Genomic DNA, 27,705 nt, shown 5'->3' with positions numbered 1-27,705 from the left:
GGAGGGATCAGATTAATGCCAGTGCGTTCAGAAAAAGCAACTGACTGAACAACAAGAGGTCATGCATTGAGGTTTTGTAACGAACTGACCTGCAAGCAAGTGCCCATTTTTCTCAGAATAGATGGATGGTGGATGGACTCCAGTAGCAGCAGGAAGCCATGCCCAGCGCTTCTGTGACGGGCTGCACACCTCTGCAGAAAGCATCATCAGAGGGGGCAGGCTGGAGATCAGGGCTTCCAGTGTGGAGAACAGTAAAAAACAAAGGTGTTCCATCCTGGCTCCATCTCTCAACCTCTGTACATGACAAATGACCTTTTGTTATAAAAAGGTACCAGCATGTGGCTGATACTGAGGGGAAGGAAATCAATGTATTGAGGGAAGACGCGCATCCTATTCTATGCATACCAGTTCTTTTATAGTTCTTTTACTGAAGCCTAAAAAAACGCTTCACTGTGCCCAAAATATTTGAACATGTCACTTTTCTATTCTCTGTATTTGTAGAAAGGGAAAGAATAATCAGAATACGTTCTCATTTTCTGAGCTGTTCGCACAGCGGCACGAAGCTCGAGCCCTTCCCCAGGAGCCCACTACTTGACTGCTGCATGTGATACCAAGTAAGGAGCACGTTCAGTGCATTTCAGAAAACAAACCCAGATTGAAATGAGCACCTTATTTTTACAGAGATGATGATCTTCCTCCAGTGGGATTACTGAATCGCCCCATTTTATCTTATCATCTTCACTTTTCTAGTACTTGACAAAACGTTCCCAGAATTTTTTTCCATTATCTTCCATGGAAATTGAGTTCAAGTCTGTATTATCTTTATGTATTTGGAAGGTAACGTGTTCTCTGAATCAAACTGCACCCAAAGTGAATAAAAGCCAATTTGGATACAGGGAGAATGTATTTTAAAGGTACTTTCATGCGAGAGAGTTTCATTTGTTTGTTTTTAAATGAGAAGAATTGACACATTTTAGAAATACATTTACAGCGCAGCATAACAAGATAATGACTTCATAGCAACTTTAGCGAACATCCTGCATGAAAGGAGAACACTTCTGTTTCTGGGTGAACATAATACAAAGCAAAGGAAGACTAAACACAAAAATGCAATAATATTTTCCTCTCTACATTCGATCGTCCCACTTTGCAGCTCAAACAGCTCTTGCTGTCACTGGCCCATGCCCACCGTAAGAGTACAAATATTGCTCTCCTCTGCCAGAGCTAAGGCAAACCCAAGAAATAACAGACCTTCCGGTTATACTCTTCAGAGCATCAAGTGCAGGAGAATATTCCACCACATACTACACGTATTAAAAAATTATTTAGGGATTGGAAAACAATTTAAGAGAGGCAGGTGAGGAGTCCCTGTAGCAGCAGCAGGAGCTCCCAGCCCAACACAGTGCCCTTGGCAGAGTGAAAGATCCAGGTCAGGTTCACAGGAGGCATTCCCTGATATTAACCATTTTGTTCCCTCTCCTTAGTGTTCCACTAAGGTATGAGTGGAGTAGAGTATGGAAACGTATGAAACATTTAAAACGGTACGTGCTGGCTCTGTTTTAATATGTCCTTTCTGTTATTCCATCTTGCTCATCTGTTTTCCTAGTGACAGTATTTCTTCCTCAATCCCAACTTTTTCTGTTTCCATTAACATGTGTGGTTGGGTGCTCACCCTATTTCAGCTAAACTCTTGATGTAAATTCATTTTGCTGCAACGGCTGCTTGAAAACACTTATGTGTTTGTGTATTTGAAAGGCAGACCTCGATATCAGGATGGAAATAGTGGAGCAACACAGTGTATCGATGCAAGAGCAGAGTCCTACGTTCTTAAAAGACAACAAAAGTTAAAATAAAATGGATAACTTACTTCAATATTGTTAAAAGAATCTCATTATCCATGTTCTGGGCTAAGAGTCTAGGAGCACATGTCCACCTGTGTGAGAATACTTCAGGCAACAGGAATGCAGGATCTCTGGCCCTTTGAATCTGAAAACAACTCTGTATTTCTTCTACTTGTGACAACTTCCCTCACAGAGATGCTTTTAAAGAACTGCAATATGTAGGAGACCAAAGGTAAGGTCTCCAGTCCTGTTCATCTGTATTTAGCATGGTATCATGTTGGCCTGTAGTCTTACCCTCCCCAGTTGAGATGAATTCCAGTAGCCAGAGTCCTGTGAGGACATTCAAGCCACTATCTTTAAAAAAGAATACAGAAAAAGCAATCTTTTTTTTTTTTTCCCCCCTACCATCAGTGCCAATCAGGTCCCTTTTTCCCTCCTATTTTGACTTTTCCATGCAGCCTGAATTTTCATGCAGCCTGTGTCAGTACCACTCTCCAAACACCTGAGCAAATAGAAATGCAAGCTGAATCTGTTGCTATTTTCTCCTGACAAGTTTAGGCACATCACAAATCTAACACAGCTACTTGACATTTCCACCTGCCGTAGTGCAGCCTATATGGCAGGCTGAAAGATCAACAGTCTGCTGGTTCCAAACTCCACCTCCTCCCACTGTGCAGGCCAACTATGACCCCACCGAGCTCTCTGGATTTCTGAATCACAACCAGCTTCCCATGTTATCGGGCAGCCAAAGACTCAAACCTACCCATGCTTCATTCTGGTGCATCTCTATCATCAAATTGGTTGTCTCTTTCTGCTTACTGCTAATACCAGCACAGCCACTTGTATCATAGAATGGCAGGTGTGCTCAGAGGTCCCCCAGCACGCCCCACTGCTCCATGAGGGTCCGTCTTTATAACCCACATGTGCTTTGAGCAAGGCAGTACAAAAGGCGGATCAGACGTGAGTCATTCTGTCCAAAACAGTAACTCACAACAGATTTAATCAATCTCCTCCTAAGTATGTTTGACATTTCTTCCTATTAATGGACATTAAGAATTTCTCACTGCCTCCAATTCTTCCCTTTCCAGATGTTAAGCAAAATCCTTTGCTTCCCCCCTACGTGCACACGTACAAAGGTCTCGCTGAAAGGAATGAAAACAAAAAGCAATTGCTGCTCATGTTTCCAAAAGATTGCTCTAATTTTCAGTCTCTTTTAAAGCTGTATGTTTTCTGATGGTTTTCAGAAGCTTAAGCACTCTATTTTCTAATTATTGTACTGCTCCATGCACCAAACTCATCTGAAAAGCCACTCTCCTCTTTTTAGTGCATGCTGGCTTTTGGTTAGGGCTCTTGAGCATAAAATGAGAGCTCTGCAAACAGCGATGGTGAGGTTTTAAGAGGACAATGAATGTATAAGCCATTTGGGGCATCTGGAACAACAGCTGGCTACGTACATTTTCAAAACAGTCTGCATTCAGAGATTTTACTTATCGCTTTCTGCACCATGCAAGTTTGCTAATGCAATTCTGATCACTTCAATATGGCTGGTTTCCTCCTATTGTGATAAAAATTGCTTGATAAGATACACACAATACACACGTCAGACAGCTTTCCCCTTGCACCAAGTAACAAAGCTTCTGTCTTGTATCGTGTACACAAATGCCCACTCCAGGGATTCTCCTTGAGGGAAGCTGTCCATACACCACACTGAATCATGCATTCTAATATGACTCAGTTCTACTGATGCTTCTTTTCATCTCCCTCTTTGTTTCAGTGGTCACATACCTCTCTTATTTGCAGTGTGACAGTTCCCTCGTCACAGCACGACACAGTTTCACAAGCTAAATCTAAGGCTCAGTTCCAACTTCGTCACAAAATAAGGCGTCAGCGTCACTGCAGGGCTGTTAGCTTTGATTTTTGCTCCTGCTATGATGACCATCTTTCTTTGAAACTGAGCACAAGTGACATCCAACAAGGCTATGGCTGCCAAAATTTATTTCTTTGGAGACTCTGAGTAACATCAAAGTGACCTACTAACGAAAACAGACACAGGGAGAGTAGCATGAAACAAAAGCTGACCACTCAATACACAAAAAACTAGATTTGTATCAAAAACACCATTAATAACAGCTTTAGCTGAGTCCTTTCTCAATATAACCTCAAAGCGAGAAATAAATTAACAGAAAAAAAGATAATGCAAACCTTTGTTTTCCTCCCCTATTGTTTTTTCTTCTGGAATCCAGTATCAATCCAATTTAGAAGTACTATCAGCTTCTTCTGAAAGGATTATAAATTATCAGATGACATAAAATCCCCACGTGCATATGCACATCCACCCAGCTTGTGGTTTAGACTGTTGCTTAGCTTGGCTATTTCACATGTGTACTCCAGTCCTCAGTGAAGGCACACCTAAATATTCAAATTATTACAGTCAGTTAAATTTGGGCAACTTGTTTAATAACTTAGAGTAGAAAAGTTAAAACCATAAACCCTTGATTTGACGTACTTTGGATGGGATGTGTCAGTGAACCACAGCAATGTATCAAAGTAAAATAACAGGACTCCCTCATGAATTGGGCATGTATGACTCTACTCTGAGTTCCGATTTCCAGCCTGCAAACCCTTATTCTTCCAAAGAAAGCAAAAAAGAAATTTAAAATAATTAATCTTTTTTATTATTATTATTATTAATTTTGAAGCTTGTTCAGGAGCTTTTCTACATGTTTATCATTTCCAGGTATATTCACGAAAACATCTCAGAGAGGCAGCAAATGGAACCAACTATATATGAATCACAAAGATTCAGCAAACCTACAAAATCAGGAATCAGCTGTATCTAACTCTAAAGTCCTACAGTCATTTGATTTTGCAGCCTGGCTGTAATTACATATACTTCCCTTCCTCCCCCTATCCCCCCCCGAAGTTCTTATACCTCTGGTGATTGAGCTTGGACTCAAACATTAACAGCTGTTTACGAGGGTGGACAGTGATAGGACAAGGAGGAATGGCTTTAAACTGAGACTGGGGAGGTTTAGGTTGGATATTAGGAGGAAGTTTTTCAGCCAGAGAGTGGTGAGGCACTGGAACAGGTTGCCCAAGGAGGCTGTGGATGCCCCATCCCTGGAGGCATTCAAGGCCAGGCTGGATGTGGCTCTGGGCAGCCTGGGCTGCTGGTTGGTGACCTGCACATAGCAGGGGGTTGGAACCGGATGGTCATTGTGGTCCTTTGCAACCCAGCCACTGTATGATTCTACAATTCTATGATCAACAGTGACTGCAGAGCTGTTAAATCCTGAAGCCAGGCAGTGTGCTCTTCATGCCAGCTGCTCGTGAGATCAATGCTGCGATCTAGAACGTCAGCTCTGAAGGGATAATGTTGTGGGAGCTCTTTCAGGCAGCATCAATTTAACACTTGGTTTCAAATCATCAATAAAATTTAAGTGGAAACCTGCCAGTGCAGAAAGCCACACCTGCACACTGTCTGGGAAAAGGTTTTGTTTTGTGGCTTGATTGTCCTTACGAAACATAAACTCATTAAGAATGACTGTCACTGAATGTAGGCAAGGATCTCAACAAAGAAAGCTGAGCAGTTAAACCCTGTAAACTCTCCCTCAAGTGCTAAGACTTCAGTTGCGAGTTTTTGCCTCTATACTTACAACGCATCCATATTAAAGCTAGCATTGCCTGTTCATTTATGAATATAAACATTTTTTCCAGTCATCAAAATTCTCTGCTGAACTTGTGCATGGTCCATTTACTCCCACATGCGTTATTGTCACAGCTTACTTAAGGTGACGCATGTTATCTCTTATAGCGTGTCTTCTTGGCAAGTCAGAACCACTTGATTTTGCTTTTGTGACGGGTCCACAAGAAAATTTCACCCTGGGAACGAGCTGGCAAAAATACCATGCTTGTCAGATCTGCTGTAAAAGTTTGCCTCAACCGGCCAGCAGATGAGAAACACACTGAAACTACTACCTGCACTCCAAGTATTAATTATTTACATACAGTCTCAGGAGCGGATGCACCCAGCAGAACAAAAACTGCTTGCTGCTATCAATTTTAGAGCCTCTCCTCATTTTAAATCAAACTAAATTGAGCCACGGAAATCAAGAGTTACAATAACACAAGGCAAGGGAGCACATGCTAGAGAATATTTTCACAGAGCAGATAACCAATACGCAGCTAACATGAACTAGTTTTTGACAAAGTTGTTTAAAAAAATAGCGTTAATGCTGAACCAATACAAGGTGACTTGAACTGAGCAGACATAACAGCAGTTTTTCTCCTCCTTCACAAGGAAAGGGAAGCCGACTTAGAGAGTGAGGTGGCAGCACCCACCTGTGGTCATTCCTGCATGGAAGTGACCTCTTACAGCACTTCCACAGACTGAAAGTAGTAGCTAGTACTGTTGCTTCAGATTCCCTGCTCTGTGTTTCATTGGAATTTTGACACAGAACCCCAAATTACAGTGTTTCTAATTTCAGTGAGATTGGTAAATCCTCACAGGCACCTGTGAATAAATTTAGCAGTAACATAAAATGACTGAAGTGCCCATTCTTACAAATGTTTTCTTCTCTATTAGAAAAAAAAGTTACAGTTCATTGAAGTGAATTTTATTCAGATACACCAAAAGCCACGTAGTTTAGAGATGACCTTTGCAATGGATGGAAAAGCAGGATATGTGCATTTTGTTCCTTGCTAGAGATGAGGCTTCAGGCAGCTCTCTTATTTCATCCTTGATTGCCTGAACACTGTAAAAACGAGGAACTTTTATTATACCTTCCAAAGTAATAGTGCTATCTACCCCAGCAAAGTCATCTGAAAGGCCTGCCTGGAAGGTCCTTTGAGGTTCCCAGATCCAAAACACTGCTCCTTGCCAGGAGGGAAGAAGAAAAAACGCTATGACAAGTTGGGCACTTGTCATCAATGAGGTGTCAAAACATCTCATTAAAGGTCAGGTTCACCTAAGTGTTTTTGGAGAAAGTCAAACACAAGCCAGATTTCCTGAAAATTCCTGATGAGTGCTGGGCAGCAGCTGTGCATGCCTGTATTTCAAAAGCAGATTCTTTATCTCAGAATCCTTGTGTTGCCTACAGCTAAGACACTTCCCATACCTTGGGATGTGCCAGTTGTGAGCAAGATGAACTGCTCAGCACTCATTTTCAAGCCCTGGGAAAGTAAAAATTGAGGAAGGTGAGGGTGTGCCTTGGTGAGATGACTGAGATGTCATTAGAAAGCTTACTGTACAGCAGGACCGCAGGGCTCTGCACATCTTGCACTACTGTTGGACATTTCTAGCAGTTCTGCTGCTGAGCCTTGTGTCAGAGTACAAGCTAAAAGGATCAGAGCTCTCACCCAGAAAGTGGAAGACTTGTGCTCAGTTTCCTGTTTTCTCTCACTCCCTTATCAGTGAAGACACCTTGAGCGTTTTTATCTGACGATATCCTTGGGACTATAAAGTGTAATCATCTGCTCAGGAAAGAAAAAAGGAACAGGAGGAGGAATGCGGGTTTAAGGACAAATCCACCTTCTTCTCCACTTTGGATGTGGGCAAATTTCAGGATGGAAAAGACTTGATTGTCACAGCTTTCACTTAGAAGCCGCGACACACTTGTAAATTCCAGGCTGAAAACTACATGTTTTGTCGTTATTTCAGGTTTTCAAATACAAAAACCTAATAAATGCATATATCTCAAAGAGAATCAAGCAAAACCAATGGCAGTAAAAACTCATCAGCTGACCAGAAACTGAAAGTTTTCAGCACGTTTTCCTCAATCACTTCCTTTTAAGCAGCTTGTATCTAGTTTTGCAGAAGAAAATAAAATAAAACCTACATAAAAATCCTAACATTTTACAAGTGCTATTAGCAACGTACTTCAGTAACATTTGTATTGGCTATATCCCTTAAAAAACATTTCTCACAACCGCACTCCATCTCTTAAGAACCAGCTATACAAATGTACATGTTAAAAACAGCTTAAAGTTCTTTCATGTCACAAACTCTACACTGGGTCTCGATGCAAGCCTGCATAGCAGTATTCTTCCTAAACAAATATTGGTCAGTGTTTCCCAAGCATTTCTTTTCATTTCCTAGGCCAGCTTTGAAGAACTATGTTCTCATCTGAACACTGTGGTCCTGCACAGGAAAGATTTCTTTCGGTCTGAAATACTCTGTTAATGTTTCCAATGGCCACATCAGGGATAAAAGGCCATCACACATCGGTTTCTATCTGATTATACACTGCAAGAATCCTGTTTCTAGTCACCTACTCAGCTTTAAACAACAGGGGCTTTAAAAATGAAATAATCTGCAGATTTGGAATCTGCATTTGATTTGAGATTTTAGCACCCTAAGTTAATGAACTGCATTGACTGATTTCAAGAAAACGAAGAACCACCAATACTACTTTTATTCAGGATCCCTCTCTTCCATCCCCAAATATCGAAGAAATACACTTGCAAGGCAACTCCTTAGTTCCCTCTTCTGTCTACAGCATAATTGGCACAAGATTCCTGCAGGGAAACACTGCAAAGAAAAGGTGTGCTTCTATGGAGCCTGACTGCAGCTGGATGTGTTTCTACAGGAGGTTTCTTACAAAGGAAAGAGAATGAATTGGTTTTGCTTCCTCGACAAAGGAGGGAAAAAACCTTCAGAGGGTATATAACAGAAGGAATGATGCAGACACTTGGAGTTTGACCTGTTAATAGCAGTATTTCAACACACTTTACACATAACTAGCCTCACTGCCTTCTAGTGCAGAAGTACTCTTTGAAATTCACATACTTTCAACACAATATTTAAGGTTCACTGCATTCATGTCCGTTTCTCTTACACCCCAGCATCATGTGAACAAACACAACGCCTTGCCCCTCTGTGCCAACTCAGAGTGCCAGCACACACCTTGATCCAGGTCCCATTGAGTCACCATTAGTTTCTTTCCTGGGCCCACACTGTAACCGAAACCAGCTTAAAAAGAAGGCCAGCACGGTGCAGAAAGCTCCACCAGCAAGCAATGTGGCCTTAGCACATCTGTCCTCACAGGCAGGCACAGCCCTCTGCTCGCTAGGCAAGTCACTCCTGGTAAGAAGCACAACTTTTAGAGCCTGCAGGCAGCGCTTACAGCCTGCCACACTGTTCTTTAGCACAAGTACTAGTGCATTTTTCTTCATTTTCCTCTTCGCTTACCATGTCCCTCTTCTGATCCTTTGGGGATACAGCTCTGCTCTACATTTTCATTTGCTGAACGGAGGTCAAGGACTGCTGAGACAAATGAATTTTACGAGAAAGCATTACACTATTGTCACTGCCAAAGGGCCAAGCACACAAGATGCACGCACATTTAGCTTTCAAAGGTACCCCAGCTTTTTCATTGTCAGTCTCACTGCCTGACAGTGCTGTGCCTCCTACAATCCCACAAACCCCCTCCTACAAACCCAGGACTGAAGGAAGCAGGAATTATATTTATCCCTCCCTGATACAAATTGCAGCTCCAAACCAGCATTGTGGGCTTGCTCTGGGACCAGCACAGAGCCAGCCATGGAATTAAGAGACTCCTGCACAAACCAGGCCATGGCATCATCACCACCAGGCAGCAGCTGCCTACAAAGTGTGGCCTGTCTGTGCCTATCAGCTGTATGTACATGAAGAAACTAAAATATTGGAGGCTCATCTTCAACTTCAGACACGGCATGCAGGGAACAGGAGGAAGGATGGGAGATGGTAAGTAGTAGTGCAGGCATCACGGAAAGGAAAAACAAGTTTTTTTTCCTAGTTGTTCTCTCATTCCTCTTCATATAAATGCTCACCTACTGGGAGAAAAGTCCCACGATGGGACAGGCATTAGTTATGCAAGCTGAGGCATCAGGCTATGTTTCCTTCCCTGCCAGCCCTAATTAACAAGATTAGGCTGTCCTCCTATGTGTGTGCTGCTCCTGTCCCCTAGGAGTGTGTGACCATAAACTTTACACTTGTACTGCCATCACTTCTGCTCGCCACAGATTCAGAAAACAGAACTCTGCCAAATTAATTGTACAACACTGAGGCAGCGTGTCAAAACAAACAGACAAGTAAACAAGAACACAGCGCCAATTAAAAACAAAGCCGAATACTTCAACATCACATGGACCATATCCAAACTGTGAGAAGAAACTAGCTGTTAGATACATGAAGTATAAAACAAAGCTAATTTTACCTAAGCACTACTAAAGACACTTGAGTTCAACTTTTTTTTACAGTATCTTAATGAACATACAGTAATTTAGTTACAATCTACATTACTGTCATAACTCCTACTTATAAAATAAATCTCTTTAAAATAAACCTCACGTAAGCTATGTTTCCTTTCTAAATTATAAGTAAGCTTGTAACTGATGAGCAGAAAAAAAAAGTACTGCAAGGTACGATTTTTATCATAATTTGTATTTTATAGCAACAGTGCATAAAGAAAGACAGGACAGGAAGATATGAAATCCTCCCAGATAGTCAGCAAGGCTAGAGTAGGAAAAGACAACGTCATGGGTCACAGTGCTGCCACTGCTTGCAGGGGTCAGTGCTGAATGAAGACCAGCTCTCACCCTTCAGAGCAGTGTTCCTTACTGAAGCTGACTGCACTGCTCCACAGTCACTGGTGCAGAGCTCAGCAGTACATCAGATCCTTTACATTCATTAGACCATAAGTGACAAGAACGCACCAACTGAGACGGGTGAAAAATTAGTATTAAAAATGATATTTGCATTGTTTCTTGATGCTATCTGCAATTCTGTCTTTCAAAACCCAGAGACATCAAAGCTGAAGATGCTTCAAACATCCTTGACTGCCTTTTGCAAACTAATTAGGCTGCTGTCTTATGAGAACAGCATGTTGTGATGTGATGCTAAATGTAGAGCTGCATAATGGTGAACAGTCGACATCGTCATTCAGAGCTGTCCTGTTTAGTATGAGTTATTTTCTATGGCTTAAATAAAGAAAAGGTGCAGGCTTTCCAGCTCATTTGCAAATTGGATTTCTGTAAATGTTCTTAACTCTAAGCATTTGTGTATTCCAGTACTCAGGTGCATTGGTCAAACCTGTACACGCAATAATGTGTATGCTGGAGCTGTCTGTGATGTGGTTACAGGCAGTGTTACAGCTATGATGAAGCAACCACGTTTGCTAAAAGGTTCTGCTGAGGACAAAAAAAGCCACAAGCAAAAAAACTCCAAAGCAATAAAAAAGGCAAGCCAACCTGAGAATAACATGTCCTTATCAGAGTTAAAGAACAAAGAAAAAAATCAATATTCCTAGTTATTCCTTTCCACTACAGGAAAGGAGAGAGAGCACATGAAATCTTGGAGCTGCATGAAGCATTCTAAGTATCAAGATGATCAAAATGACACTGGTGCCAGGTGTTTTGCCACAGCTCATCTTAGCCAACGTGGACCATGACAAGGTGATGACCCTGATGATGACACACCCAGGGACTACTAGGGAAGCAGAGGCTACTTGTCTAATAAGGAAAACAGTGGATAGTGGAGGATTCTGCACAGGAACAAGCAGAATTTGGGAATTCCAGCCATGCAATGGTACTTCTCCCTGCTTCTGACAAGGACAGAAACCACTAACCTCAAGCACTGCACCGCATTACCCAAAACCAGTTTGCTGTAAATCAGTGTTTTTTCCTTCGTTTTCATAGAAAACACTCACTCTTAGCTGTAACAAAAAATGCTGGAAGACAAGAATTAGTTTTCAGGCATGTCTGTTGCTGCAAAAGAATTAAATTCTATCACAGTGATTCACTTAAGTGCAGCCAAAGAGCCACCTTCAAAGCACAGAAACTTCATGAGGCCAGAGCAAGCAAATGCAGGTTGTTCCACAGGCAGCAGTGAAATCCTGTTGCAAATCTGCATCCCTTTTTCACTGAAAGAACAAAGGCGGGAAGGAATTTAAAGAGACAAGTATAAAAACATTTCTGAATTGTATGTGACATACTTCAAGGCTCAGTCAAATCTCTTTTAAATTAAATGTAAGAAACCATGGTGAAATTCTCATACTCTCAAAATGAAAAATTCAGTGTTATCATGTTCTTGATCATCTGTGACATTCAAAAACACTGTCTGAGATGCCACCAGAAGTTCCTTTTGCCTGTATTCTTTCAAAAGTGCCTTTTAGCATTCAGTGGTGGGTTTATTTATCTGAAAACTGGACCTGTTCTACCAAGCCAGCAGCTTCCACATTTCAGAATGGATGTGCTGCTAGGAGATTCAGGAGGAAGCAACACTGCTCAGCACTTCCTCCACGGGTGGGCTCTGCTGTGACACCCACAGATGTGGGTGCCATAAATCGCAGGTCTTCAGCAGGGCCCTCACTATTTGGCCATGGCTCACCTCTGAGAGAGATTGAACAGGGTCATATCTTCCTGGAAACAGAGATGCAATGGTATGCCGAGGCAAACTGAAACGTTTCACAGTCATGCCCGAATGCGAAATGCTAACATTTACACCACCTACTCACTTGACGGCATTTGGATCATCCCTCCACGAAGGCCAACTCCAAATAAAACAATCTGCTTATGTTGGCTCAAAATGTTTATCTGTAATTCAACAGAACTCAATTCTTACTTGCAACGGAACTCTTATTATTTTGGAAATTTTTTCTTCCCAAAATAGTCACTTCTGAGGGAGAGAAAGGAAAATCTATCCATAAAGATCAACTTTCTCTACTAAGAACAAAACACCAAGTTCTCTTAACAGAAAAGGCATAAGAGAATTTAGGGAATCTTCGAAATGTTCCGCTAGAAGTAAGGCATTATTGTGCGGTGTTTACTGAAGAAACACAAGCAAAGGTTTTTGCCCAGAGAGGCGGTGAATGCCCCGTCCCTTGAAGACATTTGAGGTCAGGCTGGATGGGGCTATGAGCTCCTAAGGGAGCTGTAGATGTCCCGTTCACTGCAGGGAGTTGGACCAGATGGCCTGTAAAGGTTCCTTCCAACACAAACGATTCTATAATTCTCGTATGTACACTTATAAAAATGAAATATTTTACCCATCAGTGGCAGACATCCATGGAGGCATTGTTTCTCCAAATGAATAAACAAAAAAATGCCCGGTATGTTACAGTAAAAGCTCCAGCCAGAATGCAGCATACATGATTCTGACCATCTCTTTTCTAAGACCACTGCATCTCACCGTGGATGCAAAGGATGTAGCAAGCTGTTGAGGAATGTAATGAAAAGACCGTTCAGCAGAAAAGCAGTGTGAAAGCAGGAGAGGAATACGCATCTTCAGTTTCAGAGTGTATTCCTCAGCTCTTTCAAAGGAGGTCTCTATGTTTTATCAGTGCTTTATAAGCACAGCTTACCTTTCTTGGCAAAGCAAACCCTATCAACCTCTGGTAGTGAATGCTGCACAGGCTTTGAAGTCTTTTTGGAAGTTTGTCCGAGTGGCTTCTTTAGGAATGAAAGGCTTCAGTAAAAGCTCAGCAGCTTTACAAGAGCAATGCCATTGCTTTGCATGTGCCAGGTCTGATGTACAAGGATTTACTCCCAAATCCAACTGACTTCACGTGGCTTCAGTGCTCTGCATGAAAAAGTATTTGGTTCCCTCACAAAGTGGAATACGATAGAAATGCTGTGCTCATCTTGCAAAGAAATTTGTCAAAAAATGACACCTTTCAGTTAAAATTACTGCTGTTGCTTCTTAACGCTTTGCTGAGATCCCCTACCAAAACAACAGCTGCACTCCGACGTGCACCAGAATGCAACCACAAGGCTTACACTTCCACACACACAAATTACACACCGCCAATTCAAGCAGCAACAAGCTGCAATGCACAGAGGAAGTCATGGCTTCACACATAGGGAAGACTTATGTACATCTGCATGAAGAACACTGAAAATGCTTCATTGCTAAAAAAGATGACTTTGAAAAAGACACTACCGCTATTCTTCAAACAGCCGTAAAATGAAAGTGTCTTCATCAAGCAGCTGTGACACAACTACTTCCCCATCTTTCTGAAGAGAACTGTGTAAACCTATGAAGCACCTTTACATTCCGCTCCTCTAGACAATGACTGAAGGCCCCAAGTGGCCAAATGCAGGAGCAGAAGCCCTGCTGCTGCCCTTCTGGGGGAGCAAAGCCATTTTTAACTTGGGCATTAGAAATTTGCTCCAGATGCCATCTGAAGCCAGTTGTTCAATCTCCCTAGACTTCAGCAAGAATGGAATTAGATCTCAATATATTTGCATGTCAGAACCCCTTTCTTGCAGTTACAGTGCTGTCACCCATGACATCTGCAATTTAATGGTACATTTTCTATGAAAAAGAGAAGCTCCATTTCTTTGAAAGGCAGCAGCTATGAAGTAATGTCGGCCAAAACAGATTAACACTGAAATATTTATATAATTTCAAGTAGAGGAACCCTACAAAGCTTTGACTCGTTGGCACACACACACGTTTCTTTCCCAGATTTCAAACAAACAGATTCCAAAGCTGACTGGAAGAATACTCGGCGAGGCCACCGTGATGGTGCTGCGCATCACAGTGCGGCACACAATGGACATTCATCTCATCATGGTTGCACCAAGGGCTGTGCTGTCAGAAGTGGCTTCTCCTGCTCACACTGAGGTACTAGACAGCACCTCACTGTATTTCACCGTTTCTGTTGTCAAAAACTTGTTCTGATCATTTTAATTCACACATGCTGTACGGGCAGCCCTTGAGGCACGTCCGAAGGCGAATAACAACAGATCAAATGAGAGCAAAGGGCCACCGCCACCACTGACAATGCATACAACCCTCTGCGCAACCCACTCATTCGGAGATGTCCAAAGGAGTAAGAAAAAACGTATATGTTTCTTCACCACTATGTCACCAGGGAAAAAAAAGATGTTTAAGAAGTTGTGCTCACTTATTACCTACCTGCATGCCCTTTATTTCACAAACCTTCAGATGACCTGCGCTTTTTGAACCTACCTCTCTGAGCTCCAGCACTCAGCCCTACAGAAAAATGATGTAAATTTATTTCTATCTCAAAAACTATTGTTTTATCTCCACTAGTACGTTTTGTAAGTTCGTTTCTTCACTTGATGAACAAGTGCAGCCAATTTGACAACGTTTTTTTTCCAGCTTCCTTGCCACCTAAGACAGAGGCACACCACAGAATGTCTCCTGAAGCAATCCTGCTGTTCAGCTCAACTCATACAAACCCTTTTCAAGACTAAAAATAAAACATAAGACATTTCTGGATAAGATATTGATTGTTTTATTATTTTCCATTTTAACTGCATGCTATTTTTGGCAGAGAATACTTATGCTGGCCGAACACCGCAATTCATCTTCCCAAATATCTGTATGTCAAAAGTCAATAATTCAAGTGACAGCATTAATGTTTAGATTCTCTGTTAACCATGATTAACTTTTGGGGTTCTGATTTTAAAAGACATCTGAAAGCAATATAGGCTTATTCATGGAAGTAATTTTCATCTTAATGTCTTAAGGTTGTGTTTTTGGACCACTTCACAGTAATAAATGAACATTACTATGCTGTTTATGAAGTTATATATAAAATGAGCAATTTTCCACATTATTAGTGCTGACAGCCAGTGTACTTTAAAAGCTTTTTCCCCTTCTGTTATTTATATTACTCTTCTGTTTCTCTCACATAACCTTGTGGTATGGGTGATAGAGTCACGCAAGCGTTTAAGATATCACTCCGGGTTATTCTGCTCATTTCTCTAGGACTTCTTACACCTTTGCGATTAAACCTGAGACAAATCATCCACTTAAAGCTTATTCTATTTGACAAATTTCCTTTAAATTAAGCAATACACTGTAGGGAGACAATTACCTGATTTTTATGTGCCCATTTTCTGTTATTTAAGCCATGCTACCACTTTTCTACAACTTCAGAACCTCATAACACTATTTAATAATTCCTTCCATTTCAGTCAATCCATACTGCTTTGTTTTCTCCACAATTCCGATATTAAAATGTCTCCACGGATTGTGAGATCAAGCTGAAATAAATTATAATTATCATCACAGACAGAGCAAGCTTCTATATCCCATCGGCTTATTTTGCATGACTCTGATAGTATGAAGCAGGTGGAAAGTGAGTTTATTCAGCTGGCAGGGGTACGAGCAGATGGCATGCGAGGCACAGCAGGAGAAAAGGATCCTGCTCCTGCGGTACCCACCTCAGCAGCTGCCAGGTCTTTGACAGCTGGCAGGTGATGCTGCAAGTGGGGTAGAGCTTACAGGGCACTTCCAAGCCACTGACTCCTGACCAGTCACAGGTAAAGCAAGCCACTCGTGTTTCATAGCAGCAGCTCCGCTGAATGCCTCCTCAAGTTCTCCTGATCTGGTGAGACTGTGAGGGGTTTTGTTTTCAGGCTGGAACACCCACACGTATGCAAAACCAATGCCTTATTCAATGCAAATGACAACCTGCCATCATTTGTCCAAATTGTCTTTCTTGCATAGAGAAACATTTAGAAGTATATATTACATAAGATCGTGGCAGTCTTGAGAAGCAAAAGACGGGATACAAGAGGAGTAAAGTGGTGAATTAGTTTAGAGAAATAAAGTGTTTTTACGAAAACACTATTTTCTTCAGAAAACGAAAACAAATGAGGGGGGAATCACAGAATTGCAGGGTTCGGAAGGCACCTCAGTGGATCATCGAGTCCAACCCCCTGCTAAAGCAAGTACTCTAAAATAGGTTGCACAGCTAGGTGTCCAGATGGGTCCTGAATATCTCCATAGGAGGAGACTTCACCATCTCTCAGGTCAGCCTATTTCAGTGCTCTGTCACCCTTACTGTAAAGAAGTTCGTTTGCATGTTAGTACAGAACTTCCTATGTTCAAGTTTTAAGCCATTGCTCCATTACTAGCACCGAGAAGAGCCTGGCCCTCACCCATTTGCCTCCCACCTCCCGTTACATATTTATAAACATTAATCAAATATCTCCCCTCAGTCATCTTTCCATCAGGTTGAACAGACCCAGGTTATTCAGCCTTTCCTCACACAGAAGATGCTCCAGGCCCTGCATCAGTTTTGCGGCCCTCTGCTGGACTCCTTCCAGCAGACCCATGTCTTTTTTGAACTGAGGAGCCCAGAACTGGACACAGTATTCTAAATGCAGCCTCACCAGGACACAGGAGATGGACAGGATCATCTCCCCCTACCTGCTGACCACATTCTTTTTAAGACACTCTAGGATCCCATTGGTCTTCCTGGTACAAAGGCACATTGCTGGCTCATGGCCAACCAGCTATCCATCAGGATTCCCAGCTCTTTTCCCCAAGAGCTCCTCTCCAGCAGAATATTCACCGCCTGAACACGAAACCTTAAGAAATGATTCTGAGAAGGAAAAAAAATTCCATGTAGATTCTCAGTTCCTTGGTATGTGTATCCCTATCTTATCATTTTCAATTGTATCACTATAATCCACATGGGCAAATTTGGAATGTGGATCCAGGCCGTAACCTCTGCTTGCAATCAAACCAGGGGGAAAATGTGTTCATTATTTAGAAGAAATTAGAAAACATATACATTAAACCAACAGCACGCATGGTTTGCTATGTTTATTTCATTATGCTTTAAACTATTTTATGCCTCCACAGCTAATTGGCATGTTTTCTTAGCAGAGCAAATAGATGTTCAGAAAACTCATAAATCAGACTAGCTGTGTTTACAAGCTGTGTTTCCGTATCAGATGCTATTTTTGCCCAGAGAACCAAGCTGTTGAAATATCCAAACTACAATGGCACTCAGCCTTACTTGTGTGAGACTCCTCATACAAAAAAATGTGTTCTCCTGTTTCACGGCTGCAGCAGAGCAACACCTGAACACAACACTCAGTGCATTGCTAGCTGTGCAATTAAAAAACAAGGGGAACTTTTCCTTTGGCAGAAGGAGCAGTTAGGCCCCAAAATAACTTCCCTGTGGGAAACCCGTTTCTTGACCCCTTTTGTTCTCCAGTGTTCTTACAGGATTTCTGCAGTCACTGAGCTGTGCCTTGAAGGGGAAGAACGGCTCACCGCCAGAAAAGACAAGCTCCCATAACAGCCAGTGAAGGATCAGAAGAAAACTGGGGAATTTTCTGTAGGATAGGCCTGCAGATTGATGGGGAAAAAAGAAAAGAGATGAAAACAGAGATGGACATCTTTGAATTTCTCAGCAGGTACCCGTGGTGGAGATAGCTAGAGGAAGCGCACGAGGCTGAATGTGCCTCAGTCCCCAGCCAGCACACAAGACATCGCCACTTGTTGCCTCCAAGGAGCCCATGTCAGAGGACCAGGCTTCTCCATTGTGTTGGAACTCTCAGAGATTTAATTCCCGCCATGAAACGTCTCAGTTTGCCAAAGAAATCTCTTGTATCTTAACTCAAACTAATTTCAGCCCTCAAGAGTCCTCCTGCAAATTTTCAAATGCCAAACCACCCTCCAGGGAAAGCATTCCAAACGGAGCATCCAAAGGTCACATCTGGAAGCGTCAAGCTACACTTACACTTCAGCTGATCAAGAGTATCCTTACATGCACACGCAATTGCAGCTGACTTCTGGATTAGCAAGATTCTTCTGCCCACACAGAGCTAGCCAAAGCTGAAAATCTGGCCTTGACAGTCAGCTCCCTATATACTGCAGCCCAAAGCACTGCATTTATTGCCCACTTTCAGTATGTCATCCAGTAATATCATATCTGTATATTATCCAGCAGCACTGAAGCCCTGTGCAGTAGTGAACAAAGAAACAGAGATAGACACAATAACAAAACTTAAGCAAAAATAAAGTCATTTCTGATTTATCAGTTTTACAGGAATCTATGTGGGGACAGAACTCAGTACCAGCTGCACATGTGATCAGGAGCTATTAGCATGCGAATTGAACTCACATCTGGAGTGCTTGTTGAACCCTTTCTTTCTTCATAATATTAGCTTAGAAAAATACAAGGCCACTGAAAACATTTCAAAAAAAAAACAAAAAAAAAACCACTTGTCTCTAAAAAATTTAATGAAATTCTTTTACTTCAGTCTCCTAAGTAAAAAAGATCATTGTTTCATTGAGAAATCTGCATTTACTTTTCTTAATGTTTTTTAAAAAGCTCCATATTGCTGTTAGCTGAACTGTGCTATTAATATTCCAAACAGCGCTCTTCAAACAGCTATTGATATACCAATGCTGCAAAATAGCTTATATTCCTTAATCTTAAGAGATGAAGCAGTGCTAATATTAAAATGGAGAGTGCATCAGAAGTTGAGATCAAATGCTGAGCCATACAGTTAGGGCACCTGGAGGTAAGGCTCTGGCTTGCAGCTATCTCCAGCACACGCTTGGGAAAAAAGAAAGTAATGACTCTTCATTCCCATCTAAAAGATTAATAGCTACTTTGATTATTTAATGCTTTACTACACAATAATTATGCCAGTATTTCCTGGCTTCCATCTCAAAGGTTATAATCAAATTTAAAAGTAAATATAGTTCCTTGCTTAAGACAGAGGTAGCATGTTTAGAGGGAATCGTGCAATTAATGAAAAAAAAATTAATGAAAAAATGAAAGTTTTCAACTTCCAATGCACTGGCACTGCTGCCCAGAGCTGTGGGTGTCCCATCCCTGGAGGTGCTCAGTGCCACGGATGGGGCTCTGGGCAGCCTGGTGTGGTTTGGAGCAACCAGCCCATAGCAGGGGTTGGGAGTGGATGGGCTTTAAGGCCCCTTTCACCCAAGTCACTCTGTGATTCATATTCACATCTGACATAGAGACCAGCTGTAATAGCTGTCAAATGCTGTTTCACAGAATCTAGCTCTTAGTTTTTCAACCCAATCCAGTTTAAAGATGTGGGTTGTTTTTTGTTGTTGTTTCTTGTGTTTTTTTTAGGTACAGTGAAACTAAGTTATAGCGCAGCCTACCAGCTGGGTCATATGTGCACAATACATACAAAGAAGAGATAATGTTACTTGAAATTTCTTTGAGAAACTTGTTCCTGCCTTGCATGTCAGTCCTTAGGCTACTTAATACTAATTACATTGAAGATGTATAATGATGTATATTCAAATATATAACAAGGAAATTTCTGACTTGAGACCATTGAGAGCAACAAAACGAGGGTGAGAGATTACTGGCCCCAGTGCCTGCAATGTATGTTGGGGAAGGCAAGATGCTAGGAGCTGGGAAACCTACTGCCAGGTCTGACTCAGTTTTATCTAATTACTGTGCAACTCCGAATTTCCATGCCATAATGTCACTGCAAGCTAATTAAAATGTACTGTGAAATTATTTATTATCCTCCACCTCCTGTAGAGTACAAGAACACACTGTTTATTTAGGAAGGGAAACATCCTTCTACCCATCTCTGCATGTGAAACGTTACATGGTTTTAGGTAGAATATCTGTGCTTCAGTAATTACAGCATTCCTGGATACACACCATCTGTGCTAATCTTCCTATAAATAATTATCAGTGATCAGACGACGGCCTTTTTCTTTGCAGGTATGCCAGAATACTTTGAAATGGGGGGAAACCGACACACGCACAGAGCAAAAAGAACAGAGAAGCTGTAAACGTTACCGTGAGAAGAGTCTGGCCACTAGGGGACACTGTCACGTCATTTCAAGAGTACGAAGAGAGAAATCCTTCCTGCAACACCATTAAGTCAGATTTAGGTACAAAAATGAACTCCCAGTGCATTAGCTGCATGCTTCCTTACAGCAGAACCAGAAGGAATGAGAAAGACATGCCCAAAGTAACACAGTAGCTCATAACCATCTTTAAGTCTATACATCATAGGCACAATATCTAACAACTTAAGTAACAATAAGAATTCTGATGCCTGCCTTCCTCAGTAAAATACTGCCATGGTATCATCACTGCAGCTTAGATAAGCCCTTACTGCTCCACTGCTGTTGCTGACAAAACACTGGAATGCCTGCAACCTCAACCATATCATTCACAGAAGAACACGTTCTGCCCCCGCTCTTCTCACACCAGGAAGCACCTCCCAGGTCTTCCCTGAGCATATTGGAGCTTATTGAGAAGAACAACAGCACTGAACTCAAGCACAGATAGCAAAATCTAATTAATTCTATATGCTCTGTGCTTTCCAGAGCCTGTCTACATCTATCCACTACCAAACGTGTCAAGATGATGAATAAGAGTTGAGCAGACTACTAGAAAATCAACGCAAAAGCAGATTTAACAGATAGTCACAGAGAACTTCTACCTGCCTCGAGGACATTAAGATCCAGTTAAACCTCTTAAAGTTTAGATAGTCAAAGAAAAATCCATTTCTGTTGTTTCTATCCATTGTCGACGGTAGTTCTTAAAAAAGTATATGCATATCCAGAGTGAGATTTACTAATTTCTACTATTGGGATTCATTTATGCATGATCTACGACTGCCAAGAACAAGCAAAGCAATGACAGACGAGAACTGCATATTTACAGCACCTTCTGTAAAGCAGGAAGCAGGGTTTCCAACATTAACGACAAACTGGAAAACAGGAGATAAAAGGATGAAAAGATAATAGTGGAAAACAAAGAGATGGGTATGAGTTTTTCTGTTTCAGCTGAATAGTTTGGCTTCACAAATGAACACTTCGGGCTGTTTCTGTATGTGCTAAAAGCTGCAAACTGATGTCCCTAAACATCTGAAATCTTTAATGCTATCTACCAAAGCACCATGACTAAAACGTTAACATCTATGTTTACAACGAGATGAAAGCATCTCCAACAGGTATAGAGTTATATTTTAAACCAATGATTCCATTTAATGCAATCTTTTGTTATTATTATTATTATTAGAAGGTGCAGGCTTCCTCCTTCTTTTGCAGTACCTGTCTAGATAGAGTACATACATTAAATGATGAAGAGAATATGCAATTGCTTAATGAACATACTAAGCTTGTCCTGGGTGGCCCAGATGTAAAATTTCACTTCTGTTAAATGACTTCATGTACTTGAATTCTCATACGCATAGGAAATTACAGGATTTATACCAACTACAAACCTAAGATATTGCTGTCTAAAATGGAGCATGCCACATTAGAGAAATCTAATTAAAAATAAGCATTGCTTCTGTATATTTTGTCCAACTTCAATATCTGAGCCAGCAATACAGACCTGATCTCACCAGATAAAACCCCTCTGTGCCCAGGCAGATGACGGGGCCCAACAGCCCCTAAATGCACAACAATATGGGCCACTGCATTGATTATGTCAGGAAAAGCAATAGGACATTTCTTCCTCTGTTGGAGTTATTTTACCCAGTTTCTTTCTCATTTCAACCTCACTGGGCATTCTCCTACCTGAAGCAATGAACAGCACTCATTCTAAAATTCAGATAAAGAGTGAAGGCCTTGGAAGATTGGAGAAGAGATTTCTACATCAAACTGTCAAGAGATAATCACACAGAAAGGTATGGGTCAATAGATGTTATGGGAAAACACAAAGTAACCTACGAAGCTTCTGACACTCTTCCAGTAAAGCTGAGAAAGGACATTCGGTAGTAAGTTAACAGTGCTCACACAATTTTCTGAGCTCGAGCCATGGCAACTGCCTGGGTTGAATGGCGTTTGTCTGGTCAGAGCTGAAGGAGCAGGTGTGCAGGCACTGGAGTCCTTCCAAAGGGAACTGAGCACATCCTCTCAGGGTGCAGCTGTGGTCACGCACTGCTGCCCCTTGATGCTTCCCAGCACTAGTCAGCTGCGAGTGGAAACTGCCAGCTCTATCAAGCGGAGATTCAGTTTCCAGAACGACCAAGTTAGCTCAAGCTCCTTAGAGATGCTTGAGACATTTTCAGAGAAGCCCCTGGGAAGCGGAGTGGCTTTGGCCAAAGGCATGGACTCGGTCACTGCAGAGGTCTCTTACAAGTCAAGGTATTCTACAGTTCTGTGACCCTTCTCTAATTAGTTAAACTAACCCAAGTGACTAAAAGGAACTGGGGAACCTCCTCTTAAAGTTGGCAACCTCCAAGGAGACACACTTATCTATACTGATAGAAGAGCTAGCAAAAAAAAACTCTGCACAGCCTTGGCTACTCTTCTCCCGTGTACTGACAATCCCATCTATAAAACATTTCTATAATGCCATCATACCATTTACTTTCAACTAAAACTCTCCACTTAATGTGAATGTGGAGAAAAAAAACACAAATATATATTGATTAAGGTGTTACCAAACAGAAGGTCCCTTCCGATTCGGGATATTCTATGATTCTATGAACACCATTGTTACATATGTGCCGTGTGCCTCAAAAACTCTGAACACCCAGGTGAATGGTGTTAATGTTTCGATTAATAATCCATACTGTTAATGTGTGGTGGTGTTCACTTCGGTAAGATCCTGGAATTGGAAGATGAGAAAGTCATTTTCGTAAGATCTAATAGAGCGATTTTGCTTTATTAGTGTTCAGGTATTAGAGGGCTACTGTCTGCGGAAGAGCAAGCAGGCACCAGATGGGGCAGGCCTATTTAATATTTTTAGATCCTTAAAACTAGAGGAGGAAAAAACTTTGATGGATTTCTGACCCTGGCCGTTTCTTTCTGCAGGCAATAAGTGCTGAAAATTGGATCTCCTGGTGCTCAGCTCTGATGCTAACAAACATTTTCAGTTCTGACATCTCTGTGACCAGCATCGGGCATTATTTGGCACCCCAGACACCCACAGAAGCTTATGTCTCTCAGAGATAACACTGAAGTGTTCCAAACTTCCCTCATATAAATCAGTAAAAGCATCCTTTTTGAGCACCTTTTAACCAGGCATTTTACTGAAAGAGGTTGATTAGGTGTTAAACACTGATTAGCCTGTTTTGCAATTATAAAGAATTGCATTTGACAAGACGTGATGACAGTATCTCATGTTAATCTCAGTGTTGCACAGTATTTGGGAAGCTGATTTTTTTTTTTTTAATTTTAAATTCATTAAAATTAATAACTTTGTTTAAACAGAAGGAACAGTAGCTGAAATTCAAGCTCGCATCAGAAAGATATTGCTTAATGACTTTGCACATCTCACCTAGGTGGGCAAGTGCCCAACACCCTTCAGTGTGCTGAGAGCTCCTCCATGCATGCTCATTCCATGGGTTCATTCAGTTATGTCACCATGGCTCATATTTGTGATACAGATGGAGGCCAGGATTATAAAGTCTGATACAGAAATGTATTGGAATGCTGGGAATGCCTAGCGCCTGCAATGAGAGTAGGGGGAGAAAATCCACAACGCATACACGTGAATGACATCAGAGGAGAAAATAAAGTTCCTCGTTCCTACATACTGTTGTCATTTAAGAAACTGATGCTTTTGTCATGTTCCATATAGCAGTGAACATCTTAGATGCAGGTTGGAATAGAGAAGACCCCTGAAAGAACAAAAACTTCTCCTAGATCTTGCCAACTGAAGCCAGAAACTCAAGACACTAAACAGGCTAATAGCCCCTCTGTAATAAACAGCCCAATACTGCACCCAAGTTGTACTCCCTATAATTTGAAACAGTTTCACATAGTATTATACACCAATAAAAACAAATACTATGAATTAAAAGGTTGAAAGCATTTCAAACTCCTGTACTTCCAGACACACTTCACATGGGTGTTTCTACATGTATCTGTAAAACGTCTGGCATACAAGGACAAGAAGAATGGGTACAAATGGAAATTGAGGGAATTTCTTTTTAACAGAACTTCAGCATTTGATGCATTTTGAGTCATTTATCTTATTAAATAAATATACGCATGCCATTCTTTCTATTTATGGTATGTCTGTGTCTGCTCTACATAGGATCCTTCTAAAGCCTATTAAGGCTCATTCTGGGTGCAAAAGATTCCTTCATAAAGTTGCCTTGCACAATGACCTAAATGCAGGCCAAGATGAAACACCAAAATGTTAGTTTCAGTGGGCAGGCAGTCCTGAGAGGGCCACTGAAGTCCTTAAAAGTTGAACACATCTAAGCATTTTGTTTATTCAGGATTGAAGATGACTTTAGGCAGAGTATCTTCTAGAGGATATCTAATATTTTAGAATTTAATATCATATATAATGATATCTAAACTACTATTTTTTGATGTAACAGTTTATAGGTCTGTAGCATGGCACTCAATATTCACTGTTTTCCCAGAATGGCTAAAGCACCACTGACACACTCCCTTTAAATTCATTGATTACACTAAATCAAAATCAACACATAACCCAAACTGGAATCTCTCATCTGAAGTCAGAAGCCACATCTGAAGTGGTCTGGCTCCTAATGCAAATCCATGTAAGACAGAAAAATACAGATAATACCATCAATACAAAATCCTGACTTCTTCCCATATTAAGTCATTAAAATGAAAACTGACAGAACGTACTTGTCAGCTTCATTTAACCAGATGATAACTGACAATTTCCACACAGAGTTGGAGAACTGTGTCTCAAAGGGGAGGTACAACTGCAAAAAAATGAAGAAGAACTTGTCAAGTTAGGTGACGTGGATATAGACTTCATAAAGGAAAAAGGGTGAATTTATTAAATCAATTTTAAATTGCATGATAGCTGAGGCAGTCACTGTAGCCACTTTGCTACCATTTTGACAGCAGTGCCATGCCTGCATGGGAATAAATGCTTCAATGCTTTTGAAATATCTAGAAATGCTGGGCACTGTAGAATAAAATGTGACTCTTAAAAACCTCTTCCTTCCACTTAGTTTTAGCATTAAGAAAATAAAATGCCTTTTAAGAGCATGGCAGAATAAATCAATAATTTCAATTGAAGTTTATACTCCTTTAATACCCTAGTATGTTGCTAATGAAAACTCGGAGAAGAGTTTGGGACTATTAATAATTTATCAACAGTCTGACAGAGGGAAAAAAACATAAAAAAGGTAGAGCTTCAATGGGAAAAAAAATAATTAATTGTTTACATATTTATATATATATATATGTATAGATATGTGTATATATATATATATATAAGCAGCTGGATATTTTTATTTCACCTTCAAACACCTGATGAGAAGTGTGCAAGTACCTTTCATTTCATTCTGTCAAACCTGTAAGAATTTTCAGCTTCAGAGATGCAGATATTCCCACTAACATCTCAATTCCATAAAGATCAGGTTCAAATTGCTCAGCCTGTGGGACCACAGTTAGTGGTTGCTTTCTTGTTTCTTCTGCCCGTTCCCTTTCTGCTTACTTCCCAAGCCCAAGAAGCTCACTATGGATTTAATCTGAAACAGATGAGCTCAGGTAATCCAATCCATATTATTAAACCACAGAGAAATGCACTGTTATGGCTGCCTTCTGCTACAGGAATACAGCAAATGTCTAGGATGTTGAGACCCTTCCTAATGGGAAAGGTGGTGGTAAACTTGAAAATTGTCTCTCAATCTGAGGAGATGCGAACCTCACTACTTACAATACCACAGCTATCAAGACTTCGTTTAATGTGACAAGGCTGAAGTAGGTGTTCTCTGACCACCTCTTACACACTGGTTGCAGAATCAATCAAACCTGGAAAAGGCTCTGACTCACCAGCAAAAAAACAAGCATACGAAAGGCGGGAATTATTCTTTCAAGACAGATAGGTATGAAGTCCGAGCTATGTAGCAGCTGTTCATGAAAACAAAGAGCCACAAGGCAAGAACAGAGGACAGGGCTCCCCATGTCCCTTGGCCTTGCTCACAACACTGGTTCTGCACAGTGCTGAACCTTTCACACCCAGCTCACTGCAGGCCACACCGGAGAAGACTACTGCACACCCAGAGCCAGGTGCTGCTGTGTCTCCCCATTGTCACAGGAGGGCACCCAGGAGGCCCAGCTGCCTACAGCCCAGCCCCGCCTGGCAGGGAGAGAAGCCAACCGCAGGGCCTTACCAGGCTGACAGATGTGCCAGGTGACCAATACATCTGTCTCGAGGCATGAGCCTCGCACTGAGCACAGGGACACCTGACAACCTACATCCAATTTGGAGTGATTCCAGAGGACAAGGACAGCGCTGAACCACTGAAGCCAAAGGCTGCCTAGCTTGTTGCACGAAGCACCAGTTGCAGGGCATGTGGTCTACTCCCTGTTTAACTACTTCTGTTGCAGGGACTTCAAGTAGCACTGAGTACTGGTGAGAGTGCAAAACCCACAGCCTTCTCTTATGATATCTGATGCACGAACACAAGCCAGGAATTCCAGGGGAGGAGATGCCAGCATGAGGAAACAGGCAGCAAGGAGTCCTACTGCAGACCATGCACACAACAAGGCAGGATCCTGGGCACACCTTCAAAAGAGTTTCTCGGTTTATGACCAGAGTGAAAATTAGGAGAGAGAAAATTGGGGAGAGAATTTTAGCCAATTTTCTTACTGTGAATAATGACTGCATAATCTCTGATGTACAATGGAATGGAAATTTCCTGGCGAGTATCTCATTTCTCCAGAGCAACCTTTCCCCTACCCTAAATTCCAGAATTCACTTCTGAAGAGAAATGGATTATATCGGTCTCGCTAAAATTCACAAAATCATAGAACTATTTAGGCTGGAGAAGACCTTCAAGATCATCAAGTCCAACTGTCAACTAATAATCTGCAGTTACTGCAGTTATTACTTGCAGTGCGACAGTGCATGTGAAGTGCATGCCGTCCTCCCTGGTCCCCTAAGATATCTGTTACTGCTGCCCTATCAACACGCAGCTACCAGGGGGCATCTACCAAGCGGAAAACTTCCCTGCAGTTCTTGTCCTCCTTAAGGTCAACAGTAACATAGTGTTTGAACAGAGGACATCAGTTCTTATGTCTGCATCTTCTGCATTCATATTCAACATCCTTTTTAAGATCTGAACAATGTTTTCTCCACTCACAGCATGAAGGACTATAGAATTTCTCAAGGAAAAAAAAAAGCCAAAAAAACAAGACACTGGGAGATTT

At 41.4% G+C, this 27,705-nt stretch overlaps 1 protein-coding gene across 9 annotated transcripts in view; it reads right to left on the bottom strand.

Moving 5' to 3' along the window:
• PCDH15 (protocadherin related 15) overlaps window positions 1-27,705 on the bottom strand; it is a 682,309-nt gene that overhangs the window by 454,390 nt on the left and 200,214 nt on the right. For 2 of the 9 annotated variants that reach the window (XM_085229233.1, XM_085229235.1), the window contains one exon: window positions 20,390-20,458. The exons of the other annotated variants lie outside the window; for them this stretch is intronic. The gene's annotated coding sequence lies outside the window, so the exon portion shown is untranslated. The remainder of the gene's footprint in view (window positions 1-20,389; window positions 20,459-27,705) is intronic. 9 annotated transcript variants of the gene reach the window in all.

Source organism: Meleagris gallopavo, chromosome 8, assembly GCF_905368555.1.
Source record: "Meleagris gallopavo chromosome 8, MGAL_WU_HG_1.1, whole genome shotgun sequence".
Classification (NCBI taxonomy): Eukaryota; Metazoa; Chordata; class Aves; order Galliformes; family Phasianidae; genus Meleagris; species Meleagris gallopavo.
This window is presented reverse-complemented; position numbering and strand designations above follow the sequence as displayed.